Source organism: Oxyura jamaicensis, chromosome 3 (assembly GCF_011077185.1).
Source record: "Oxyura jamaicensis isolate SHBP4307 breed ruddy duck chromosome 3, BPBGC_Ojam_1.0, whole genome shotgun sequence".
In the NCBI taxonomy this organism is placed as follows: Eukaryota; Metazoa; Chordata; class Aves; order Anseriformes; family Anatidae; genus Oxyura; species Oxyura jamaicensis.
Genome location: NC_048895.1, coordinates 2,474,001 through 2,496,070, shown reverse-complemented (window position 1 = coordinate 2,496,070; position 22,070 = coordinate 2,474,001). Strand labels below are relative to the sequence as shown.

The window sequence follows — 22,070 nt, the reverse complement described above, 5'->3', positions numbered from 1 at the left end:
AGCCTGCCCATAAAGTTAGAGCAGCAGGAAATGAGGTGTCGTTTACCGCTCTTAGGAGACTGCAGTAAGCTAAAATATGCACGCCCAGACAGTGTATGGGAATTTACACTCCAGGAAAACAACACAGTAATTTGTCAAAGATGATTAATACACGGCGAGGCACTGGATTAAAAAAGAGCACTGTATAACAAAAGGCAGGGGTAATCTGAGGCTCTGCATGCTCTGCTGTGGAAGGATTTTCATAGCTGGTGATGGGTGCATCTCCGGAGAGCCACTAAGCCCAGTTTGGATGAGCACTTAGAAGATGAACAGCTTATTCAATTAACTCCATACGACAGGGTCCCTCCCATCAAATCCGCCTCCTTCCCAGCAGCAGCACTGCTGGGAGGAGCTGCAGAAGCTCCCTCGCTATTAGGGCCATTAGCAAAGGCAACAGCTCCCAGCACATCTCATCTCTTCTCGCTGCTCTTTTCCACAGGAGATGGATCCTGTGGAGCCACCTTTTCGGAGGGGCTCTCTGTGGCACGAGCCATCTCTAAACCCACCGGTTACATGGCTGCTGCCAAGGTAGCTCGGGCCTGGGCTTCATGCTCAAGTCCAGCTTCCCAGCTGTGCCCACCAGCCCTCTTCACATAGGTCCCCATCTGCACCTCTTAGAATTTTTGTCATTTTCTGTTACCATTGATCAGCCCTCATACAGCACACAGCTCTCAGCAAAGTCTGCCTCAGTTTTGTTTCTTCACTTGTGTGGTGACAGTCCAGAGCTGAGGTCTCTCTCTGCTCAAGTGACACCGCTGTCAGGTCACCACGTCCCAGTGCCAGTTCATACCAGCTGGGGACGGGGTCCAAAATCTCCTCGCTTGTTAACCCTTCTAAAACATGAAATATTTACTGAAATCTTTTGTAACCTGATTAAAACTGAAAATTAGGTCAGCTTGATCTAGCAAATCCTTATTTATGTGAGTATTCTTGACACAAACTAAATGCATATATATTTCAGTATCTGTTAATATATTTATGCTGTGATGCTATGAGCTTAGAGGAAGAACGGAACGGAAAAGGCAGCCAAGGACATAAGAGATGGAGGAATTGAAAATACAGTGAAACACTGTCACCAGTGAAGGCAAGAACAAAGTTTCAAAAAGAAATGTTGCATCTGAGAAGTATTTATAAGAAGGACTGTATGATCCAAAGTCTTGTTCAGCCTGGAGACCAATAAGGAGCAATAAATAAAGAGCAAATCTTAAAATTGCCATTCAGGAAACGGTCACCTGGTGCCACTCCCATTGTCATTCCAGGCAAACGTCCGTGGGACAATTAAGCCGATCAAAACTGAAGCAGAATAAACTGATGATAGCAACACTTCAGCTCCAGCAGGAATACGTTATCTGAGCAGAAAACAAAGGTCTCCCAAGGGGAAAAGAGTACAGAAACTTAGCGTCACGTCCCTAACAGTAATGTTATGTTACAATAAAGCGTTTAATAAAGTGCTACAAAGTGCCAGGCATTCACTGCTCTGAAACATAACCTGCACAAACAAGATGATTTTTCGCTGATGTCATTAGTCACAAAGCTTTTGTTGTATCATTCCCCAAACAGATTTATCCAACGTGGCTCGTTTTCACAGAATTGCAAGTACGCAAAAGCCCTGCCGTATTTGCAGATCGCACACCGAGCCGTAGGCATGCTTGCAGATACTTACAGACACACCTCCACACGCGTGTGCTGAGTTTCTTCTGCCCACAACGCAAGCAGCGAGGAACGACGTATGTATTAACAGCATCAAAGCCCGACTATTATGTTTGTGAGTGATGGCACAGAAGCTGACAACTACGTGGCGACAGAACACATCTTCATCAAAACAGACAAACTAACTTGGGCCAACGTCTACACCAGAGCTGACCACAGAAACATGACGCTGCAGTAGCCAAACGACCAGTTTTGCCACCTGTGGGCTTCCTGGCTGTTATTTCTGCTCTCTTCCATCTCCCTTTGCTAGGCACTGAAGCAGCAGTTTTGAACCATTCCCACACTGATGAATGGACCCCTACCAAGGAAACTTCCCTACCTTAGCTTCCCATGCTCTGGGTGTAACTGAAAACGTGATCGTTCGCCAGTGCTTCATTCCAGGGCAGAAACTAAAATTCCTTCCGAAGTATTGCACAGACAGTAATATTTTGCTTTTAGGAAAATTCAGCGACAATCTGCCCTTTCTCCATATCCATCATCCTAACAGCTTATTAGAGAACATCAATATTTACGTAGCTGATCTCTTTTTCTGTTGACAGCCACACTCTGGAAGCCAGTAGATATTTTTAGGCAATGTCAAATCTTATCAAACCCTTATGACGCTGCCAAGGGCATGTTTGTGCCTTGGCTTTGCCCATTTTTGTGCGCCTGCGCCTGCTCTCAATCTATCAAGCAATTCGTAACATTCTTTAAGCTAGATTATCCTCTGCTATTTTAGAATGGCTGAGGATGTCATGCGAAACTCTGGGTTTCTAAGGACTTTTTTTTTCCCCCTGGGTTTAGGTATTTTGTTGGCTTTTGTTTTTTCCCCTATTAAGGCAATATTAAGAAAGCGCTGACCCCTTGAGCGGTGTTCATGCATTCAGGTGGTGGAGCACGCTGAGTTACAGAAGCAGCACGCTACCAGCTCAAACAGGCTGCCTTCCCAGGGCGGCTACTACTAACCACCAGTGCTGCCAAATAAGCCGTCAGTTCTGGGACACCAGGCTTACACAATGTTGTAAGAAATGAGCTTCCTTTAGGATGGCACAAGTATTACTTGAAGAAGCAAGGTCCTGTTTTCCTCCAGATACGTGGTGCTCCCTAACGAGCCCCGAGTTTTCACTGGGAAAGTAACCACCGCTGTCATCACTGGGGCAGGCACCATCCTAGAATCTGTGCAGAGGAGAAGGATGCTGTGAGCACGTGTTGCTCACATTGTCCTGATAGCCCAGATGGGGAAAGTGATGCAGGGCTGCGAGGCAGCACGCTCGGTAGCTGACAGGATAACCGAGCCGTTCATTTTTCTGCTGTTTATGTGGAACTGCGTATAACAAAAGAGCAAAATGGTTGTTATGCCACGTGCTGCTTCTGTCAATTACAAACCAAACAGTGCATGACAAAACCAGATTGTTCGTAACACTAAAACATACTGATGTAACTGAAAAGCCAGCAGGCTTCGGCTCTCCCATATTCCCCGTGCCCACGTCTGACCCAGAAGAGCAGCAGCACATTCCCTGCACAGCCGGGACCGCAGCAGGGCCCAAGCCCCCAGCTTCTGCTGGCTCCGTCCTTGTCACCCCGTGGCTCCTGCGCTGGGTACCTGCATGCCCTGGGGCCAAGCTGCGAGCTCTGCGCTCGGGGCAGGTCTCAGGGAGAGGGCAAGGAGCTGCTGGGCCCACAGTCAGTCAATATCACTTTTCCAGCTTAGGGCATCTTCATGTTAGCACAGTTTTGGGGGTGTTTTTTCCAAAAACGGTGCTGCCTCTAGCCTCTGTTTTCAGATCCACAACAACTGACCATGGGGTATCGACAGACTTTTGGATCAACTCTAAAGGATAAACCTGTCAGTTCGCATGAAGCGACATGCTCCATGGATGTTAAGAATGGGTAGAACCTTTCAACTTTGGAGGTGAGTGGTAATACAGTGGATAAGCAAACCACACAACCCATAGAAAACAGAGAGAATCCTCCAAGCTGACAATACCTGGAGGCTGGAGGTACTGGGAGAGAAGAGCACTGCTGTTTGCCTATGGCCAGTGCAGACGGAAGATGCCCGGCTGGACAGACAGCGGCTCTGGAGAAGCAGCAGCCGGTCCTTACATCCTCATGGCCAGAAAATGGAAAAATATGATTTCACGAGAACGCAAACACCGTCTCGCTTCTGTTAACGTCACCATCTTCTGCTTCAACTGGCTCAGCTAATTTGGTATTCATGTTCCTAAAGGAGGTCACCAGACTCTGGAGAGCTGTCACATCCCGATACACCGATTTTAAACGCACACGGTATAAACGAGTGAAACTGCCAACAATTTGCCTCAGCAAAGAATGTAGCATGTTATGTATAGGGATACTTTGACGTATGGCAATGAAGGTTCGGTTCAGGTAGACTCAGCTTCGACACAGAAAGTCATTTGCTGTTGCTGCCCCTGCACTGTGTTGGCAGTTGCATATCAAATCAGGTTTTGGTTGCTCAGATCCACACCCCGCATCCTGCGATGAAAACAAAATCGTCTTTCAACAAATGGAAGATGAAAAACAAGGCTGTGCAAGGGCTGTTCTAAACCCCCCTGTGATTCACTGGCAGCTCCGTACATTTATGAAAGGGTTTCCATGCTAACTGGGGAGCAGATTCAATGACACGTGAAGTATCTCCCTGTCCTATAATTCCTAGTCATCTGATTTAATTACTTCAATATTAATATTCATGACTGAGACTTGTTATTACTGCAATCCATCCCCTTTCAGCTACTTTGAATGTGAGAAAAACCCCTCTAATGGCTTTACCCCAACTCACCTTCCCTCCACCTGCATTTCTCAATGGCTGAAGCTGCTCCACATCCACACCAGCAGCGTCCAGCCTCCGGCACTGGCACACGGCAACTTCTGAAGGTCATTTTTAGCCCTGTCTGCTCTGATTTTCTGTTGTGGTTGCACACTCAGTAGGGATGTTACGTAAGATAAGTGCTGGAGAACTTCTTATTACAGAGCAGCAGAATTCCCCAGCAGCCCAGCAGCATTAGGACTGGTGCTGTCATATGGACAGAAAGGCAGCCTGGGCAAACTTTTCTGAAGCTCCAGGAAAGCTTCATGCCAGCGAACACAGCACTAGGACAAGGTTTGCATTTCTCACAAGTGGTGCTGTCTGAAATTCTCTCACGCCAAGCCGAGACTTCCTGGGATTATGGATCCAGCCCTTCCCCACTTCTCCCTGCAACTCAAACTACAGTTCACTAAGCTCAGCTCATTCACTGCGTATTTCAGAACGGAATCCTTGCAAACAGAGAAGCGACAGATGCTAATTCAAACATCCCAAGTGCAGTACTTCCCCACCACCTCGTTTTGTTTCTCAGGCAATGCGTGCCGTGTTTCCCCATTTCAGGGCACGCTACACATAGGTGTGCTAGTTATGATACCTCTGTACCAGCTATTTTTACCCAGATTTCACATGAAAGTAGTGTTTCCTGATCTGCAGCAGCTTTTAATCACAGATGACCTATTTACTGCAGTAAACAAATACTCCCCGTTGCCTTGAGGCAGCCCTAGCCATGCCTTCAATGATTCCTCCAGGCTGCCTGTTTCAGACCATGGGGTGTTCACCTTCGGCTGGATTTAGGTGCTGCTTTGGCACAGCAGAGCCCGTGGCTGTAGCCAGCGGGTCGGGGCCGAGCAGGCTGTGGTGCAGACATATCCCACATCAGGCACAGGCATTGCTCTGCTGTGGCAGCACCGGGGGCTTTGCTCCTGCCAAAGTCACCTGAGGAACACCCCTACGGTCACCCAAACGCTGTCTGTGACAGAGCTACTGAAAATAAGGGGTTGGCTTCCACTTTAGAGCTTTGTTGATTTATTTTTGCATTTGTTGGAGGTTTTGTTGCATGTTTAGCTCTGGGGTGCAACAAAGCTTGCAGCTGAATCCATTGCCAAGAAAGCGCCAGTTTGAAAACCTCTCCCAGAGGATTCAGCTGCAGGAACAACTAAAAATGACATCAAACATCAGACATCAAATGTCTCTAAAGCTCTCCATAGCACTCTAGCTAACAGCTGGAGAGTGCCGTCACGCTAATGGTCTGCTGTAACACTAGCCTTGCTTTGTTGGTGTGTTTTTTTTGAAACTAGAGGTGACAACGACAAAGCTTTTCTCCCTGGCCAGCCTGATATCCCGTTAGCTCCACTTCAGCCTGTGCTAAATGCATTTGCCATGTTATTGATGAAAACTAAGAAAAATCAAATCCATTATGCTATTACTAAAGCTTTTCCCACCGACTGTTAGCTTGCTCTCGCATCGATCTCGTGTGTTTGCGGCCAGTAAAACCCTCGTGGGCTCTTCTGAACCGCTCGGGTTCGTCCCTCTGCCCCCGCACTGCCCGTGGCTCTGCAGGCGCAGCACCAGGAGAGGAGCAGGGTTCGGTGGGCACACAGACAATGAGGGAAAATCCAAAGCTTCCCAGCAACAGCCATGTCTGGGCAAAAGACAGAGGACCAGGGGGTCACACCGACTGAGGTGCTGGATACGTGTGCTGAAGGACCCTCAGCATCCCTGCAGCTCTCCACAGACGCTCACAGGCACCCTCCTGAGGGCAGAGGATTCGATTTTTCAGCCCCCAACTCGCCAGATGTCAAAGAAATATCGTATGTAGAAAAGTTAGCTTGGCGAAGAATTTTAGCATTGACACAGTAAGCTCTAGTTAATAAATGATAACCTTCTGCTTGCGGGTCCGTGATGTAGGCCAAAACCGAAAACTATGCCGGCAGAAATTCCAGATCAGGTCAAACCTAGGAATCCTTTTTATGCTCATCTCCTTCAGTCAGGAGGCAGTTATCCAACCTCTACACTCCCTCTTCACAGGTTACTCTCTGCGTGACTCAAAACTGTTTGGGAAGCTCCTTCTTAAGAGCACTGTACAGCCCTAATATAACCATTTATCAAACTTTTCGTGGCTTCTCCTACTTTTAAGCATTTTAAACCACTCCTGTCCGACTATAACCCGGACGGCACAAAGGCTTTGATAACGCAGCATGCTGGACAGCAGAGCATTTACATTTAGCAAGCGCAGGAGGGATAATAACTGTCCCAGCCAAATGAAGAAATCAATTCTGTAACCAGTGTCAGAGAGGAGAAGGAAGAGGAAGGAAGCAGCGCGCACAATGCCAAGACACTAAATTTAGACCAGCTTTACTGCTGCTCTGCCAGTACCCGAGGACAAAGAGCCTTCAGATCCCACACCGCAGCTCACCCAACCTAAAGTGCAGAACCAAAGCATGCAACCCAAATGACAAGTAAACTCACACTAGCAAAGCTGCACAAACACCCCAAAATCACGTCAAGCTGCATGAATTAACCAGGCAAACTAAGGAACTAATATCCCCAATATTCCTACTATTTACTTTGTCTCCAAACTACATGAAAAGGTAAAAATATAAGAAATTTAAATGCTTCTGCCATTTGATCTCCATCAGTGCTGAAGCAGCAGAACAGAAGGTCTCTCTCCCATAGGCAGCTGTCTCAGCCGCAGCTTGCAGATACCCACGACAAGCATTACGGTCCTTCGCTGAGAAAACCAAGTCCGTATGTGGTCTGTATGCCATAAAGGAGAGAAGGAATTCAACATGCTTACAGAAAGCCTTCACTTTATTTGTAACAGGAGACCTCAGATTTTTGTCACCGTATTGTGGTTGTGAAATAAACATGTCCCCGTACTTCAGAAATGAGGAGGGACATCATCGTTATAACGACAAGGTGCACCACTATTCAAATACACAGACGAGATAAACGTATTTGGTAAATAGTGATTAACTGCAGAGGTGTTCCTCTGCCATGCTGGAAGCCCTGACTTCGATTCTCAACTGCAGAATGGAAAAGGAAAAAAAGAAAACATACCATTTGTGCTTATTGCCAGAGCTGTAAACATTTCCAAGAATGCCTTACTAGCTGTGTTAAAAGCTCTGCCAATATACAATTTCAGATCGGAACCGTGAGTCAGACTTTCTAATGAGCGCTACAGCCAGCCCCGAATCTCAGAGCCGCGCAGCAGCCTCCCGCAGCCTCAGCCTCAGCCTCCCCACAGCCAGGTAGTGCCCAAGGGACAGCACCACGGAGCCTGAGGCTACACACAGCAGCCACTGCTGGCAGGGTCAGACCTCCTGCAAAAAGGGCACTTGGGAACAACCAAAGTGACCAGAGGCTCCGGCTGTGCAAAAGCCGAGCCTGCAAGGGTGCACAGGCATGCTTTGCTAGAGTGACCGGCGTTCTCCTAGAAAAAAAAGGGTGAGGGAGGTGGGAAGAGAACAGGGTGCTCCATCTGACTGAAAGATGGACCAGGGAAGAAAGAGAAGGCTCTGCATAAAGGCCAGCAAGCGGGGAGGAAGCCCCAGAAGGTGCCCTGAAGCTGGAGCACAAAGACCGGCCAGGGTCTTGTTGACAGAGCTCCTGCAGCCCAACATCCACCTGTGCGAGTGCAGTCACCTTGAACCACAGCGGGACCAGGACCCGATCCTCAGCAATCCGATGTTGTTCGTCAGCCAATTCTGGCAGTGCTACCACTTTATTAAGCAAACTGAAATGTCAGCGTGAGCTTTCCTTCAGCAGCCCTAATTCTGTAAACCTCGAACGTGGGACACCAGAACACCACGTTTTCTCTGGAGTACTTCAGCTTAACCAGGAATATCATGAAGAGGCTAATGGAGCGTTTTCACTTCACTACATTTCCAAAACATTTAGAGGATGCAAAGACACCTCCAAGCAGCCCCAGGGAGAAGTAAGCCGTGCACAGAACAGCGTCTGCCCTTGCTGCCAGCCCCCGCAAGGCTGTTAGGAAGTGCGCTGTTCCCTGCGAAACACACGAGGGGATGCTACGCCACGCCTCGCCTGCTCCTTTTGTTAGCTTTCAAGTGCCATTTAATTCCGTTTGGATGAAATCAGCCAAATAGAGGAGGTACTCTAGAACCTGAAAATGGTAAATAAACAATTGCGGTAATTCTGCAGGCTCTCAAATCACCTGCACCTCTCATCGGGGACAGAGCACTCTGTTCAGCCGTACAGGGGCTCCGACACGCATGCGGAGCTTTGAATGATTCACGGAGCAGTCAAACCCGAGAGCTCTCACAGCGGCTTATCTACATCATCTGAACCAAACACAAATACTTCAGACACGGTCTCCTCTAGTTTACTCCCCGATTATTTCCCTAACGGGAAAGCAGTTTACGTACTTCCTCTCCTCAAACATAAAGAATTGAGCACGGCTTTTGGTTACACAGGCTGGTGGAAAATGCCAGGTGAGAAGGAAACGCCGCTGAGATGTAGGCAGAGCAGCCTACTACCAGCCCTGGGACCCCAAACACGCGGCCATGCCCCGCTCAGCACCGTGTCCCCCTTCCACTGCCCGCTATAGGACGATGAGACAGACCCCAAAGCTCAGGGCCCTTGTTTGCGTGCGCACCTGTGAGCGATGGCACGTCTTTATGTTTCCTTGCTGCCTGAGAGCTATTGGGATTTCATCCAGGCCACGTTCCAAAGGTTGGGATGTTAGGGTTTTTTCTTTTTTGTTGCTATTTGGTTGGTTTTTTAATAGGATTACAAAGGCTAAAAGTGTGCTCCAACAGGCCAGAGAAAGACAGAGAAGAAAATACTGACATCCTCCTCTCCCAGCAGCTGCAAAACAGGATTATATCTCCTGAGACTTTCTAGAATTAAGACAAAAAGATGCAATTATTTTCAGAGTCCTGTGCAATAAAAGACCTGTGTCTGTCAGTATAGACTGAACGAAAGCTACAGGTAAAACAGCTGGGGGGATTACAAATCAGATTATATTACATACCTGTGGCCGCTGCAATTCTTATTAAAAAGACAACTAAACCAGACTACCTACTGTTACGTTACCCTGGCTGAGCTCAGATACCGTGGTGCTGAGGGCAAGGAAGGTAGAGGAAGTCCACAAACAAGCGGGCAGGGTGGCTGCTGTAACAAGATGCAGACAGCATCCTGAAATTTCTGAAGAGAATTGAGAAATACAGACAGAATTCTAAGGTTAGAAAAATGCCGTTGAAACAATGCAGTCTGGCTTCCTGCCTTGCGGAGGCAGAGGAATTCCGATAATAATCCCAGGAACGCCCAGTTTCCTTTTCTCTGCTGGAAGTGGATATGGTCAAAAGGAGGTTTTGAGCCTTTTCCCCTACCTAAAATTTTGGCAAAAATGGAAAAACGATCTGATCAGAATTAAGCACAACATTCTTCATGGGACAGGGATGTAAATGTAAGACCAGAGCTGATAAATTATTGCAGAAGGTTTAAATTCTCCGTTTCCGTGGCATTATGAAGCATGGCAAGCAGTTGCAATCTATCTGCATTACTTCCTGCCATTCACGGGGACAGCCCTGCTTTCACGTTCACGGAAACAGCAGAAGACAACTTATTTCGCCCAGCCTCCATCGCTTCGTTTACATCACGCCGTGCGCAAGAACTCAACAGTAACTTCCAGTCTTAACGAAGACTTAAAAAAAATCTCAAAGCATGGGGCAGGAGAGCAAAAGGAATCTTCTTCCCTCCTCTTCTTTTAATAGCAGCGACAACGACATACTGGCTCCAGGAACAGTTGACACACAAAACAATTTCTTCCTGGAAATGTGCCAGAAGCTCAGGGAAATTTTAAACATGCCTCTCCTGCAGCACAAACACATTTCAGCAAGGCTCCCCAGTAAGGGCAGCGGCAGCAGAGTCATCGGGCAGAGCAGACATTGAAGGTTCCCTGCCCCTCTGCTGCAGGCTGCCCGCACAGCCCGGCCGGCCTGTGCTCCCCAGGGCAGCAAAGTGCCTTTCCTTGGGTAGCTGCAAGCCCCTTCCCTTGCACCCTGCGGGCCCAGCACCGGCAGAAAATCTCAGCGCTCCTCATCAGAGTGTGGTATCCTACAGCACTCGGGCAGCAAGTGGAGCAAGAAGAGTCGGAAGGGGAATTGCATCTGCTTTCTTCACTATCTTTCTAGGTGTTTTTTGTTGTTGTTGTTGTTGTTTTTTTTTTTTTTTGGTTGGTTGGTTGGTTAAGTCTCATTGTTACTAACAGGCAGAAGTCCAAAGGCAGCTGACACATCCCTAAGCCACTTCACGGGCTGGTAAGTCACAGTAAGTCAACATTTTTCCCACCTCGATAACCTGTTTGCACACCTGCTTGCTGCAGACACATCTGAGGACAGAGTCCTTCCAGCTCAATGACTCGCAACGCTCCTGGCCTCCCCCTCCACTCCTTGTCAAGGGAACGCTTGCAGTGGCAGCGACGCGGCTGGCTGAGTTTTGCTGAGCACATTTGCTGCATGGTGACCAGCAGCCCGGCTCCACGGGCATCACGGGAAGGATTTACATTGTATGGGACAGCAAGAAAAGTGCTAGGGCGGCAGACCACGCGTGGCGACCCAAGGGAGGTCGCTAAAAGGCCACAGGCTCTGGACTTCTCCCTAATACCCATTCCAAGGGCAGCTTCCCATGATGAGAGGAAGAGGAAACGCCCAAGCTCCAACACCAGCGTTACACCAGCTTTAGCCAGGTGTAGGACTTTGGCAGCCATGGTAGAGTCTGCACAGAACCAGAATTAGGGCTTCCGGGCAACACTTGAATGAAACATTTATCCCTGTCACCTAAACATCAAAAGCTCCGTCCAGACTCCATCTAACCATGATGGAGTCATGGTTGAGGACACTACTTGCAGCTGAACGGAGAAGAAACACAACACACAGCAACATCTCAGGTGTCCCTGAGCTTCGCACAAGAACTTCACACGTGGACACCAAACAGGGCAATGGTCCTGTTCCCAGGGCACTGCTGCAGGGCAAGAAAGGATGAAAGACCACCTGTTTATTCCAGACTGGTCACTGAACAGACACCGGCTTCTTTACAAACAAGACCAGTAACAAAGAGAGCCTTTTGTCAGCTTCCAGATCTGCCTGCTGATGGTATTCCATTTGTTGCCACTGACACAGATATTTTGATCAAAATGTTGTTAAGCATGAAGTCATTGCTCTGTCTTAGAAGAATATGAGATTAAAGGGTCAGGTCTCAAAGGGATTGAGTCCTTTGGTTAAAAAAAAAAGATTAAGGGAAAAAGCTCGCACTTGGTTTTGAAGGTTTAAGAAGGGAAAAGAGAAAAGGAAGGAGGCAGAGAGATGGGAAGGAAACGTGACCCTGATTTGAACTAACAAGTGAGACAGATCCCTTATTGTGGAAATCAGAGGAATGCAGACCTGCTGGGAAAAAAGTATAATCAGAGGAAATAAGTAATAATCAGTAAACTTATTTTCAGAAAATCCCCTTATCTTTATGCCTTATTCTTAACATGAACACAATGTTTCTTATGATACAGTAAAGAATTCCCAGTAAATGTAAAGAGAAGTGATTTTTTTTTCTAGATGGTATTCTTTAAGTCATCCATTACCTTCAAAGAAAGTCTGCAATGCCTTCAGCATCCAAGCATCTGCTACTAAACATGTTAAATGTTGGCAATAGCCAATTTTGTTTCAGAAATGCTGACTATGCAATGCCACGTCCTGCTTTTTGTTACCTCACGTCAAAGCCCAAATAAGACCCACTGCTGGTGCCACATAACCAGCTTCTTTCTTCCCCTGCCCAGGTACATTTCAGAACTGTAAAATAAATACATGAAAAAAATTGAAAGTGTTTTTCATTGAAAGCCCTTATGACCTCACATTCATTAAGTACCATAATTACTGCAATAGTCACAATATACTGCCAAAATAGTCATAAAATACTGCCAAAAGTGACATTTCACGATGTTTTCTTAAAAATACTACTATTAGCACATAGGGTATTTAACAGGTCTCCAACAGTGTCAGAGATGGAAGTTGGTGACTCCTCTACCGCAACCGACTTCTCACAGTAACACACAGAAAGACGAAAAAAGACCATATATATACACACACAGTCAGCAAGCGCACAACGTGTTGATGACAAGCATTAGCCAGACCTAACCTCTGGTATTTTGACGAGTACAGCCAAAAGATTCACATGACGTTTCCGAAATCTTTAGTCAAAGACACATCACTGATAGAGTATAACACACTCACCTATGACTAATGCAGGACGGTTTCAATTTGTCTTTCGATTTTAAAAATATTCACAAAGGGGCAAGATGTTTTTACAAAGAGTGAAGACTGAAGTTCAGCTCCTGCTGAGTTTACAATTATTTATTTCCATTACCTATTTACAAAATCTTTCATCTTCATGTCGTAAGAACGTTTTATCAAATCTGCTGATTCAGATCAATGTCTTTACAGGAAAAAGGGTATCTGTCCTTTTGATTCAGGTTTGATAAATATAAAGGAAAAACCACATTTTCACAAATTATACAGGAAGTATTGATAGTATTGATACACTGGGGAAATGTCTTTGCAACTCCTTATGGACTTCTTGGGGACCATGTAGGAAGAGATTTCACGTCACAGAAAAGCTTTCCTGTACAGTGGGTAAAAAAAAAATCCACACTGCATATTCCAACTCTTCTCAAATTAAGTTCTTTTCCCTGTTGAAATAATGCATTACACCCACAGAACCTACAGTTCAGCCAAAGTCACTCTGATCCTAAATCAAAAAGACTTGAATCAGCAGTGTCACACACTAGATTGAACTTGCCGCTAATCCAATCAGATGCACCACTTACTTTGTCCTACATGTTAAGTATGCACACACCCAAGCAATTAAAGACCACATATTTCATTAAATAATGCTGGTTCATAATTCACAGTTAATGTCTCAGCACAAATTAAAAGGGAGTTTAAATTCTACTTCCCCTCGCTGATGCGTATCTCTGACCGGCTGCTTTGCCACCCTGGCAGGGTGTATTGCCACTAATCGCTTCCGTTTTTACAGCGCACTAAAATGGGTCGTATAACTTTCGAGATGACTGATACCAGAGCAGACCCGAGCTCCGACACAGCGTAACAGGGCACAAAACACGAGTCCCAGCCAGTCCGCTGCTGCTCAGCTGGGCGCGGAGGAAGGGAAGGAGCTACCTTGTGCCGCGACACAGCCAGGGAACGCAGCCCAGCCAGCAAAGGGGGAGTGATCTGCACTTCTGGCAGAGATACATGGGTAAATAGTGTGTTTGTGGGCTGCCTATGCTTTTATTAAGTGTGTATATTCATATATATGTTTCAGGAAGGCAACCACCCGCTGCAACTTGGCATGAGTTCAAATGCAACGATGGGACGTGCAAGCCCCAGCGGAGGCAGGACTCCTCTCCTGCAGAATTTACATATTAACCTATTTACATACCCAAAGTGAGGCCCAACACCAAGGACAAAGTTATTTGGACTCCCTGTCCCCTCCTTCCCAGCTGTAAAAAAACAACTTAGCAGTTGTGAGCTGCTCTGTGAGGGGCAGCTCTCCCAGGATGATCTCCTTCCCTCCGCCAGCAAGCTACAACCTATCCTATTGGATCGGTAGGTATTTTCATCGTGCTCAGAGCCACTTCCCAAATGCTAGCCTTTACCTGCTAATTGTAACTTTACATTTTCACCAGCACTTGGTTTCACCTGCTGCTCTCTGTGCTACAGACTTTAAGAGACTTTAAACACTTTTTACCTAGAGCATAGTTTAACAGAGCACGGTGAACTGTTCCGTACTAGAAACAAGTCTTCTTGGCCCTGTGAACCACAATAGAAAAGTCAGTCAAGCTTAAAAAAAATTAGCAATGTTGCTACTCAAAACAACCAAATTTTACAAGTCATATTTCTTAACTGCAAGATTATTTCACAATTGTCATTCATTTGTGCCAGCTTCTCTGTGAAAAGATTGCAGAAAAATTATGTTTATTTGAAATGTCACCTTGAGCAATCTTCACAGCGAGTTCAATAAGCTCATACCACATTAAATTGAAAATCTGTTGAATGAAAGATGAGTTTGACTGAACTGCGGTTTTCATAATGTAATAGCACATAATCAAAGGCAAGATTGCTACCCCAGCAGAAGAGTCTCTAGCAAAAAAAAATCTGTTTCATGCTAACAAGACAGGTTAATTATTGTTCCCCCCCATAACTAAATAATAATAAAATATGTAAGATTTAGATAGTTTTTACACATTACACTGCAACAAATGATGTATGCATTTTAAAATGATTTCTCTTTTTATAAAGGCAACGATAAATAGCAAATCTCAAGTTCTTTCTCATGTTTTTCTTTTTACTTGAAGAAACCCTCACTAAGGACCACAATGAAGTCTTCTGACTTTACCTTGTTTTCTGTAATGCGGGTGTCTCACAGGATCTAGACTGAGAAATTAGTATTTTCCTTACTCCGTGATTTCCTTACACCTTCAGATCATCCATCAACACAAATGTTTGCTTGAATACTTAGAGATATGCCAACAAAAACAACTGAAAGCCCAGGAAAAGCAGTAAAAGTGGACATATGCCTCCATGTCCGCAAAATTTTACTTCCTACCATCTTGTCAAACATTTCTCTTGTGTGACATGTTTATCAGCTGGATAAATATGCACGTTGTCAAATTTCACACGCAGAAGCATCATTTTGACCCTGGAGCAGACATTCACATTGTGTATTTTTGCAGGTGGGGAACCCATGGAAGACAAATATGCTTTGAAAAGAGGCAGGAAGATTGAGGCTGCATGAATGATGAGTTTGGTCTGAAGATTTAAGCAAAGCACGCTTTTAAAAAATAATAATAAACCAAATGTTACATTCAAATGAAGCTAGATCCTGTCACAAAGAGTCAAAGGAGAAGTTTCAAAAGAGTTTGTTTTTTTTTAAAAAAAAAAAAAAATATCCCCTTTCCATATGTGCCATTCATGGCCCTTTTCAAAGCTCTGACATACACACACAGAAACTTCTGAATGTTCATATAGCTATATTTAACCTCGTAAAAATATGTACCATTCAATGGTAGTATGCTGCAGATCTTGTATTTGCTGTGAGAATAGCTCTACTGCCAATTCCCATGAATGAACTCAGCATTTTACTGAAGTATAGGAGAATCAAATATTTGATACTGAATACAAATGGATTTTTCATAAGAGTATTTTGAAGATCTGCACAAGACGTTCTTTTAATTATGCCAGCCTCATTCACACGATATGCCACTTACCAAGAGGAGTGGCGTGTAAGAGAGCGCTTATACTGCTCTCTCTGCACGCCAGCATTTTGATCCCAGCATTTCCACGGTGCTTTCATTTCCATCCAACAGTTTTCTCTCGCATGTAAAACCTGCCCCATGGCTGTAAATTTAGGACATTCAAGGGTGGATCAATGATTTAGCAAGGCTAACACAATTGGAGCCAAGATTTATTTTCCAGATCTAGTTAAAAAGCTTCTTCACTCTGAAGGCTTAATTTTGCTGCTATTTTTCAGGTTAATACTAGTGTAAGAAGGGGCTGTACTACGCCATAACATGGTCTGTTAATTCTTTTATCTGGCCTCTCCTTGTCACTTCTGCTGTTTTCACAGTTTTTCTGTGTTCCTTGCAGCCAGCCACTGACCCAAGAACCATTTCTCAGGGAGCAAAATGCTGCCCAACGTGGAAGTTTTAGCTTGAAAATTGTGCCACTGAGCATTGGACACGCGCGCAGATCGAGCACCAGCTGCTGATGAGCTGTGGAGGGGTATGCTGGGCAAATACCCTCTTACCTATCTGCTCCAGCCACGTCTGTCTGCTCTGCTAAGGAGCAAGAAGTAACCCTTCCAGACAGGAGTTACAAGAAGCCGTCGTGCATCTTGGCATTACACCGTGCAGAAGGAATAAAAGAAGGAAGTCATGAAGGACCTCCTTCACTGCAGCTCAGGGAAAGGCAATGACTGCCCAGCCCTGCCGCATGTCCCTCTGTCCCACGCATGTCAGGCAGGCTGAGCTGACAGCACTGGGACCAAGAACGGGTCCCCACCATTCAATGCTTCTTTTCAACACAGAATTGCCCACATCCCTCCCTGAGGCCTCTCCCCATCTCCAGAGAGAGCACTTTTTACTCCTCAGCTCATTTCACTCACCAATCTACCACCCTAGGAAGAAAGCATTTATGGCATTTTCCTTTAAAGGCTTCCAGTTCTTACAAAACACAGAAAAAAAAAAAAAAAAACATAGAAGTTCTTTCAAATGACAGCAGAAGTGAAGTCAGAGACTTAAATGATGGGAGGCTGTCCACTCAGCTGCCCCAGAGTCGCACTGTCAGGTCAGGATCCGGCTGCAGCTGCATCAGAGCTGCCTTGCCCACGGCCACTGCACCTTGGACAACAGGAACCCAGCGGAGCCGCGGCTCTTCCTGGGGGAGGAACCTGACATGCTCAGCCTTGAAGCACCAAGTGATGCTTTTTAAGAGAGACATAGACGTACGTGCGCCTGCCACAGTGTGCCTCTCCTGCATACATGTGCCTACGGTTTCAAGTTAGATTTAGAACAGATTTAGACATCTAGAGCGGGATTGAGGTTGGAACTCAGATGACTACATCCCAGGCTGTAACCTTTCCTTTAACTGCACTGACTTGGGCTCCCAGAGCAGAAAGAAGAACATTAAGAAGCAAATTCCATCAACACAGAACAAAACTATTTTACACGGCAGTATGATTCGCGTGGTCCTGCCACATCATGTACACTGCACTTCTCCAGTCGTCTTTCTACCACCGAACCACCTGCACTTGGCACAGTGAGAGCTCAGCAACTTGGTTTTCACTTCCAGTTATGCAAATACCATATACAATATACACAGAGTTGCATTTTCCTATACAGCTACTATATTAGTGACTGCTGCAGGCACTGTAAGAGGAACTCCGGCCTGTAACGAGAAGCACAGCCCCACAAAGTGACAGGGCCAAGGACAGGGACCACAAACTGCCGCCAGCTTCGGGAAGCACGGGTACTAACCCCCAGCTGATGCATCCTTCTGTGCAAGTTGAAGGACCGCTTTGTTTCCCTGTCAGAGGCAACCGCTGCCCTGTGGCCCTGTCGCGCAGTGCCCGGTCCAGCTGAGCTGCAACACTGGCTGGGGCGACGTGCAGGCAGCGAGCAGCCACGAGGCAGCGAGCAGCTCCCTAAGAAGGGCCCGCTGCAGCCAGCCAAAGTTCAACAGCCGCACCTCAGCCAGCAGCCAAAGCCCAGCTGAGGCTAACAGTAACTCTTCCACTTCTACAACGGTTCACCTAATGGGCGCTTTTAGATCAAAAATGCTGTACGTACCCACTGTAAATGCTGCCATCCATTGCAAATCCAGTGCAAATGCTGACAGGAATTAGTTGTTTAATAAGTTAGGGGTCAGATTTTCAAAGGCAGCCAAGTGACAGCTCTGTTCCCATTGAGACCAGTAGGGAAGATCTGTCCTAAACTGAGTGGAGTCAGATGAAAACTTGGAATTTTTTAAATCCTTAGTTACATGGAGATGTAAAGGCTCACTGAAACAAAATGAGTACATAAAAATGTAAAGTGCTTAAACAATTCTGTAAATTTAAACCTGAGCAAACTTTGCAGTTTTCAGGTATTTCACAAAGTCATCAAAGATGTGAAAGCCAAGAGGAGGAACAGAGAGAACTGATATTCGTGACTGTTTCTTAAATCCAGATATAATGCATAATGACTGAGTCTTAACCTTGCCCTGAAGTATAACACATGACAGTACAAGGTTTCTTACGGAAAAGGTAGCTATATCTTGTGGCAGTAACATGTAAAATTTAAATTACATGAATAATTAAGAGGAGATTAATAGATGCTGTAAATAAATAATAAGTTGCAGGAAAATAGCATCGCATACTTTTTAAAAAACCCTTAACAGTGCAGTAAACACAAAAGCCCTTGCAGGAGATAATTTTCACCCTCACAACACAGACCAGTTTCTAGTAGTGCCTCTAATGCAGTAGCTAGCACATATTGGAACTGCAACACTGGGTTTTGTTAAAGATGACTTAAAGCAGCGGTTCTGCTAAACCTAAGCAAGGATCAGATCTGCTACCTTTACCTCTGCTGAGCTCATTTTACTCAGCACCTGAACCTGCACACGCACTCACAAGTGCGATTCAGAGCACGACGGTTTAGCTGTTTCTCACAGCTCCCTGAACAAAGCCCTTTTCCTCAAGAAATCCCAATTTATTTTAAAAGCATCTTCTAGCCATGGGAGGATGCTATCAGAATGCAATCCTGAGTACCCAGACATTCAAGTATATCCAAGATGCCACTCCTCACAACGTTTGGGTCAAGGTCAAGGAGTAAGGGATTTCCAGAAGTGTCAGGGAAGCTCAGCGTCTGCCGGACTCCTGAACCCTTTCAGCCCTTTGATGGAAGAAAGCCGAAATCGGCATCTACCACTCTCACAGAACTAACTGGTCTCCCATGTGGCAAAGGTAACAATTATAAGAATCATATAATAATTATTAAGTAATAATTATTAACTTCTTGCATGAGGATTCACGCTGCTGTTAGGTAAACGAGGGGCACTTAGAAAGCAGTGAGACCTGCAGACTCATAGCTGTTTGCATGCAGTAGCTCTCAACAAACACTGTCTGCTGTACATCGTGACGGCAGAATACATTACAAAGCAACCCGTGGAACAGACAACATCTGGAACCAGCCACAGCTCCAAAGAGCCCTAGGTGGACAGAAATCTCTCTATTTCAGTGGCTACCTTGTGAAAGTCTTTTTCAGACCATCAGGGCATCTCCCACCTGTAGCTGCGTTCCCAGCTGTAACCTTAATGATGAAGGCTTCAGAAGCAGCACGCCAGTATTTCCAGTAAGCCAGCCATCGCCCCCCCCTGATGCTGTCCTACACAAAACTGAAGCAGCTCACACAACCCAACAAGCAGTTAATGGAACAGACAACCTTGCTGCCCGGCCCCACCGGGGACCTCATGCAGCAGATCTCACCTGAGAGTAAACGTTTCAGTGTTTGAGTTAGAAACCTCGAGAAATAGGACTTCAAGATTATAATTGCCTCATTCCCTTGGCTAAGGCGTTAGTCTAAAAAGTAACTGCAAAAGAGAGCTCTATTGCCTGAGGTGAATCCTTAAAAATAAGGATTCAGGGCAAGTAAAGTAAATGCAAGAATGTGTATGTTTAATTATTTAAGAGACCCATTTATTCCATGCAGTTGTACTTTTCCCATAACTTTCCATTTCTCATCATGCATTATTTTTAGATTTTTTTAGAATTAATAGGATTTGATTACATTTAGAGTGAGATAACCAAAACTGGAGAGCTGTGTTCGTATCTCTAAGATACTCACTAACCCAATATTCCCAAAGATTTCTCAGGTATATGAACAGTATGTGGATTTACATACAGGCCGCAGGCCAGTATGTGAATACGTACAGGCCTACAGGCCAGCCACTCTCACTGCTATCCCTGGAAAGGTCTTGGAACAGCTTCTTTGGGATGCCATCTACAAGCAATTGGAAGAGAAGGTTATGAGGAGTAGTAAGCATGGATTCACCAAGGGAAAGTCATGCTCAACCAACCTCGTAGCCTTCTATGATGGCATCACAAGCTGGGTAGATGGGGGGAGAGCAGTACATGTCATCTACCTTGACTTTAGCAAAGCTTTTGACACTGTCTCCCACAATATCCTCCTAGAAAAACTAAGAAAATGTGGGATAGATGAGCGGACAGTAAGGAGAGTTGAGAACTGGCTGACAGGCCAAGCTCAGAGGGTGGTGATGTTCCCGCAATCTTCTATAGATTGGATTACCCCTCAAAATTGAAAACAGGAAGATGCAGCCTTTCTAGATCTGGCTTGCATCGATAAGAACCCCTGGTTTTGAAGACGACATCTAACGGCGAGTTGCAGAGCGGGGCCTTGGTCCTTCCAAAGTCCACAGACTTAAAAGTTTGCAGAGCGGAAGCTTTGCAGAGCTGTACAAGCACTGAAGATCCAGTTCTGCAAGAAGCTGGTGCAAAAGCTCCATGTCCCTGGGGAGTTTTGGTGAGGAATCACTGGGGAGTTTTGGTGAGGAAGAAAGAGATTTGCATTCTCACGGTGGATGGTTTTAACCGTGTTTAGTCCTGTGGGCTGTGCTAACAGAACTGGCTTTGGTTTGTACCCTTTCAGGACACTGAGGACCCAATTTCACGTCTGTGGGCAGCACGGCAAAGCGGGCAGTGTACTCTGTGTCACCGGGGACAGAGGAGGGATTTATTGATGGGCAATGTCCGTGTGCCCTGCACCATGCCGCTGCCACCTTGCTGGAGCAGTCTGCGTGCTCCTAGCGTAACAACGTGCCTCTTGGAGGGCCGGGGGGCAAGGCGAGGCAGAGCTGGAGGTGGCGTCAGGGAGGCCTCGTCGCTCCTGCCAGGCACCGCACCAGGCCTCAGCCCTGGGCCTCCTGGCGCCCATTGGGTGCCACAGCTCCATGCTGCCTAGCAACAAGCGCCAGCGGCCTCGCTATTGGCTGCTGACCCAGAGGCGCCAAGGCAGCGGCCAATGGGGCGGCGCCTGGCTGTGAGGGAGCAGAGGTGTCACAGGGCAGGGTGGGTGACGTGGTGCTGGCTGTGCTGGGGCTGCGGCACTGCGGCCATGGCGGCGCGCAGGCGAGGCGCGGCCGGTGGGCTGCTTGTGGCCCCTGAGGAGTGCTTCTGTGGGCAGCCTTTGGTGTTTTCTTCCCTGTGTGACCCCGGAGGATTCTGCATCGTCCAGCTTTTGGGGTTCTCTTCAGCACGTTTTCCCTAAGGAGAGTTTCATTGTGCAGCTTTTGGTCTCGTTTTCACCTTGTTGCCCCTGAGAAGTGCTTCATCTTCTAACATTTGGTGTGTTTTTTTTTCTCATGCCAGCCCCTGAGGAGTGCCTCTGCGTGCAGCTTCTGCGGTTTCCTTCATCATGGCCTATGCGGAGTTCTTTATCGTGCAACTTTTTCAGGATCTCTTCAGCACGTTTCCCCTGAGGAGAGCTTCATGGTCCAGCTTTTGGTGTTTCTCCACTGCAGCCTCTGAGGAATGCCTTCTTGAGCAGCTTTTGGTGTTTTCTTCACTACATCCCAGAGGAGCTCTCAATCGTGCAGCTTTTTTGGTTTTCTCCACACCACATTTCACCTGAGGAGGGCTTCACCATTCAGCTCTTCGTGTCTTGCCTTTGGCGCGTGAGGAGTGATTCTTCATGGAGCTGTTCATGTTTTCTTCTCCTCATGGCCCCTGAGGATTGGCTTCTTAAGCAGCTTTTGTAGTGTTCTTCACTATGGCCCTGAGGAGTTCTTCATCATGAAGATTTTCTGGTTCTCTTCACTTCGGCCCCTGAGGAGTGCCTTCTTGAGCAGCTTTTGGAGTTTTCTTCATTGTGGCCCTTGAGAAGTTCTGCACCATTCAGCTTTTGCTGTTCTCTTCAGCACGTTTCCCCTGAGGAGAGCTTCATGGTCCAGCTTTT

The 22,070-nt window shown here is 46.4% G+C and overlaps 1 protein-coding gene and 1 long non-coding RNA gene across 10 annotated transcripts in view; both read right to left on the bottom strand.

Moving 5' to 3' along the window:
- Nucleotides 1-22,070, bottom strand: part of CCDC85A (coiled-coil domain containing 85A) — a 122,787-nt gene that overhangs the window by 18,078 nt on the left and 82,639 nt on the right. The gene's annotated exons all lie outside the window — the stretch shown is intronic.
- The window catches only part of LOC118163814, a 1,645-nt gene continuing 1,040 nt past the window's right edge, over nt 21,466-22,070 (bottom strand). Inside the window, exon 2 of the long non-coding RNA XR_004749199.1 lies at nt 21,466-21,696. This is a non-coding gene — a long non-coding RNA (uncharacterized LOC118163814). The remainder of the gene's footprint in view (nt 21,697-22,070) is intronic.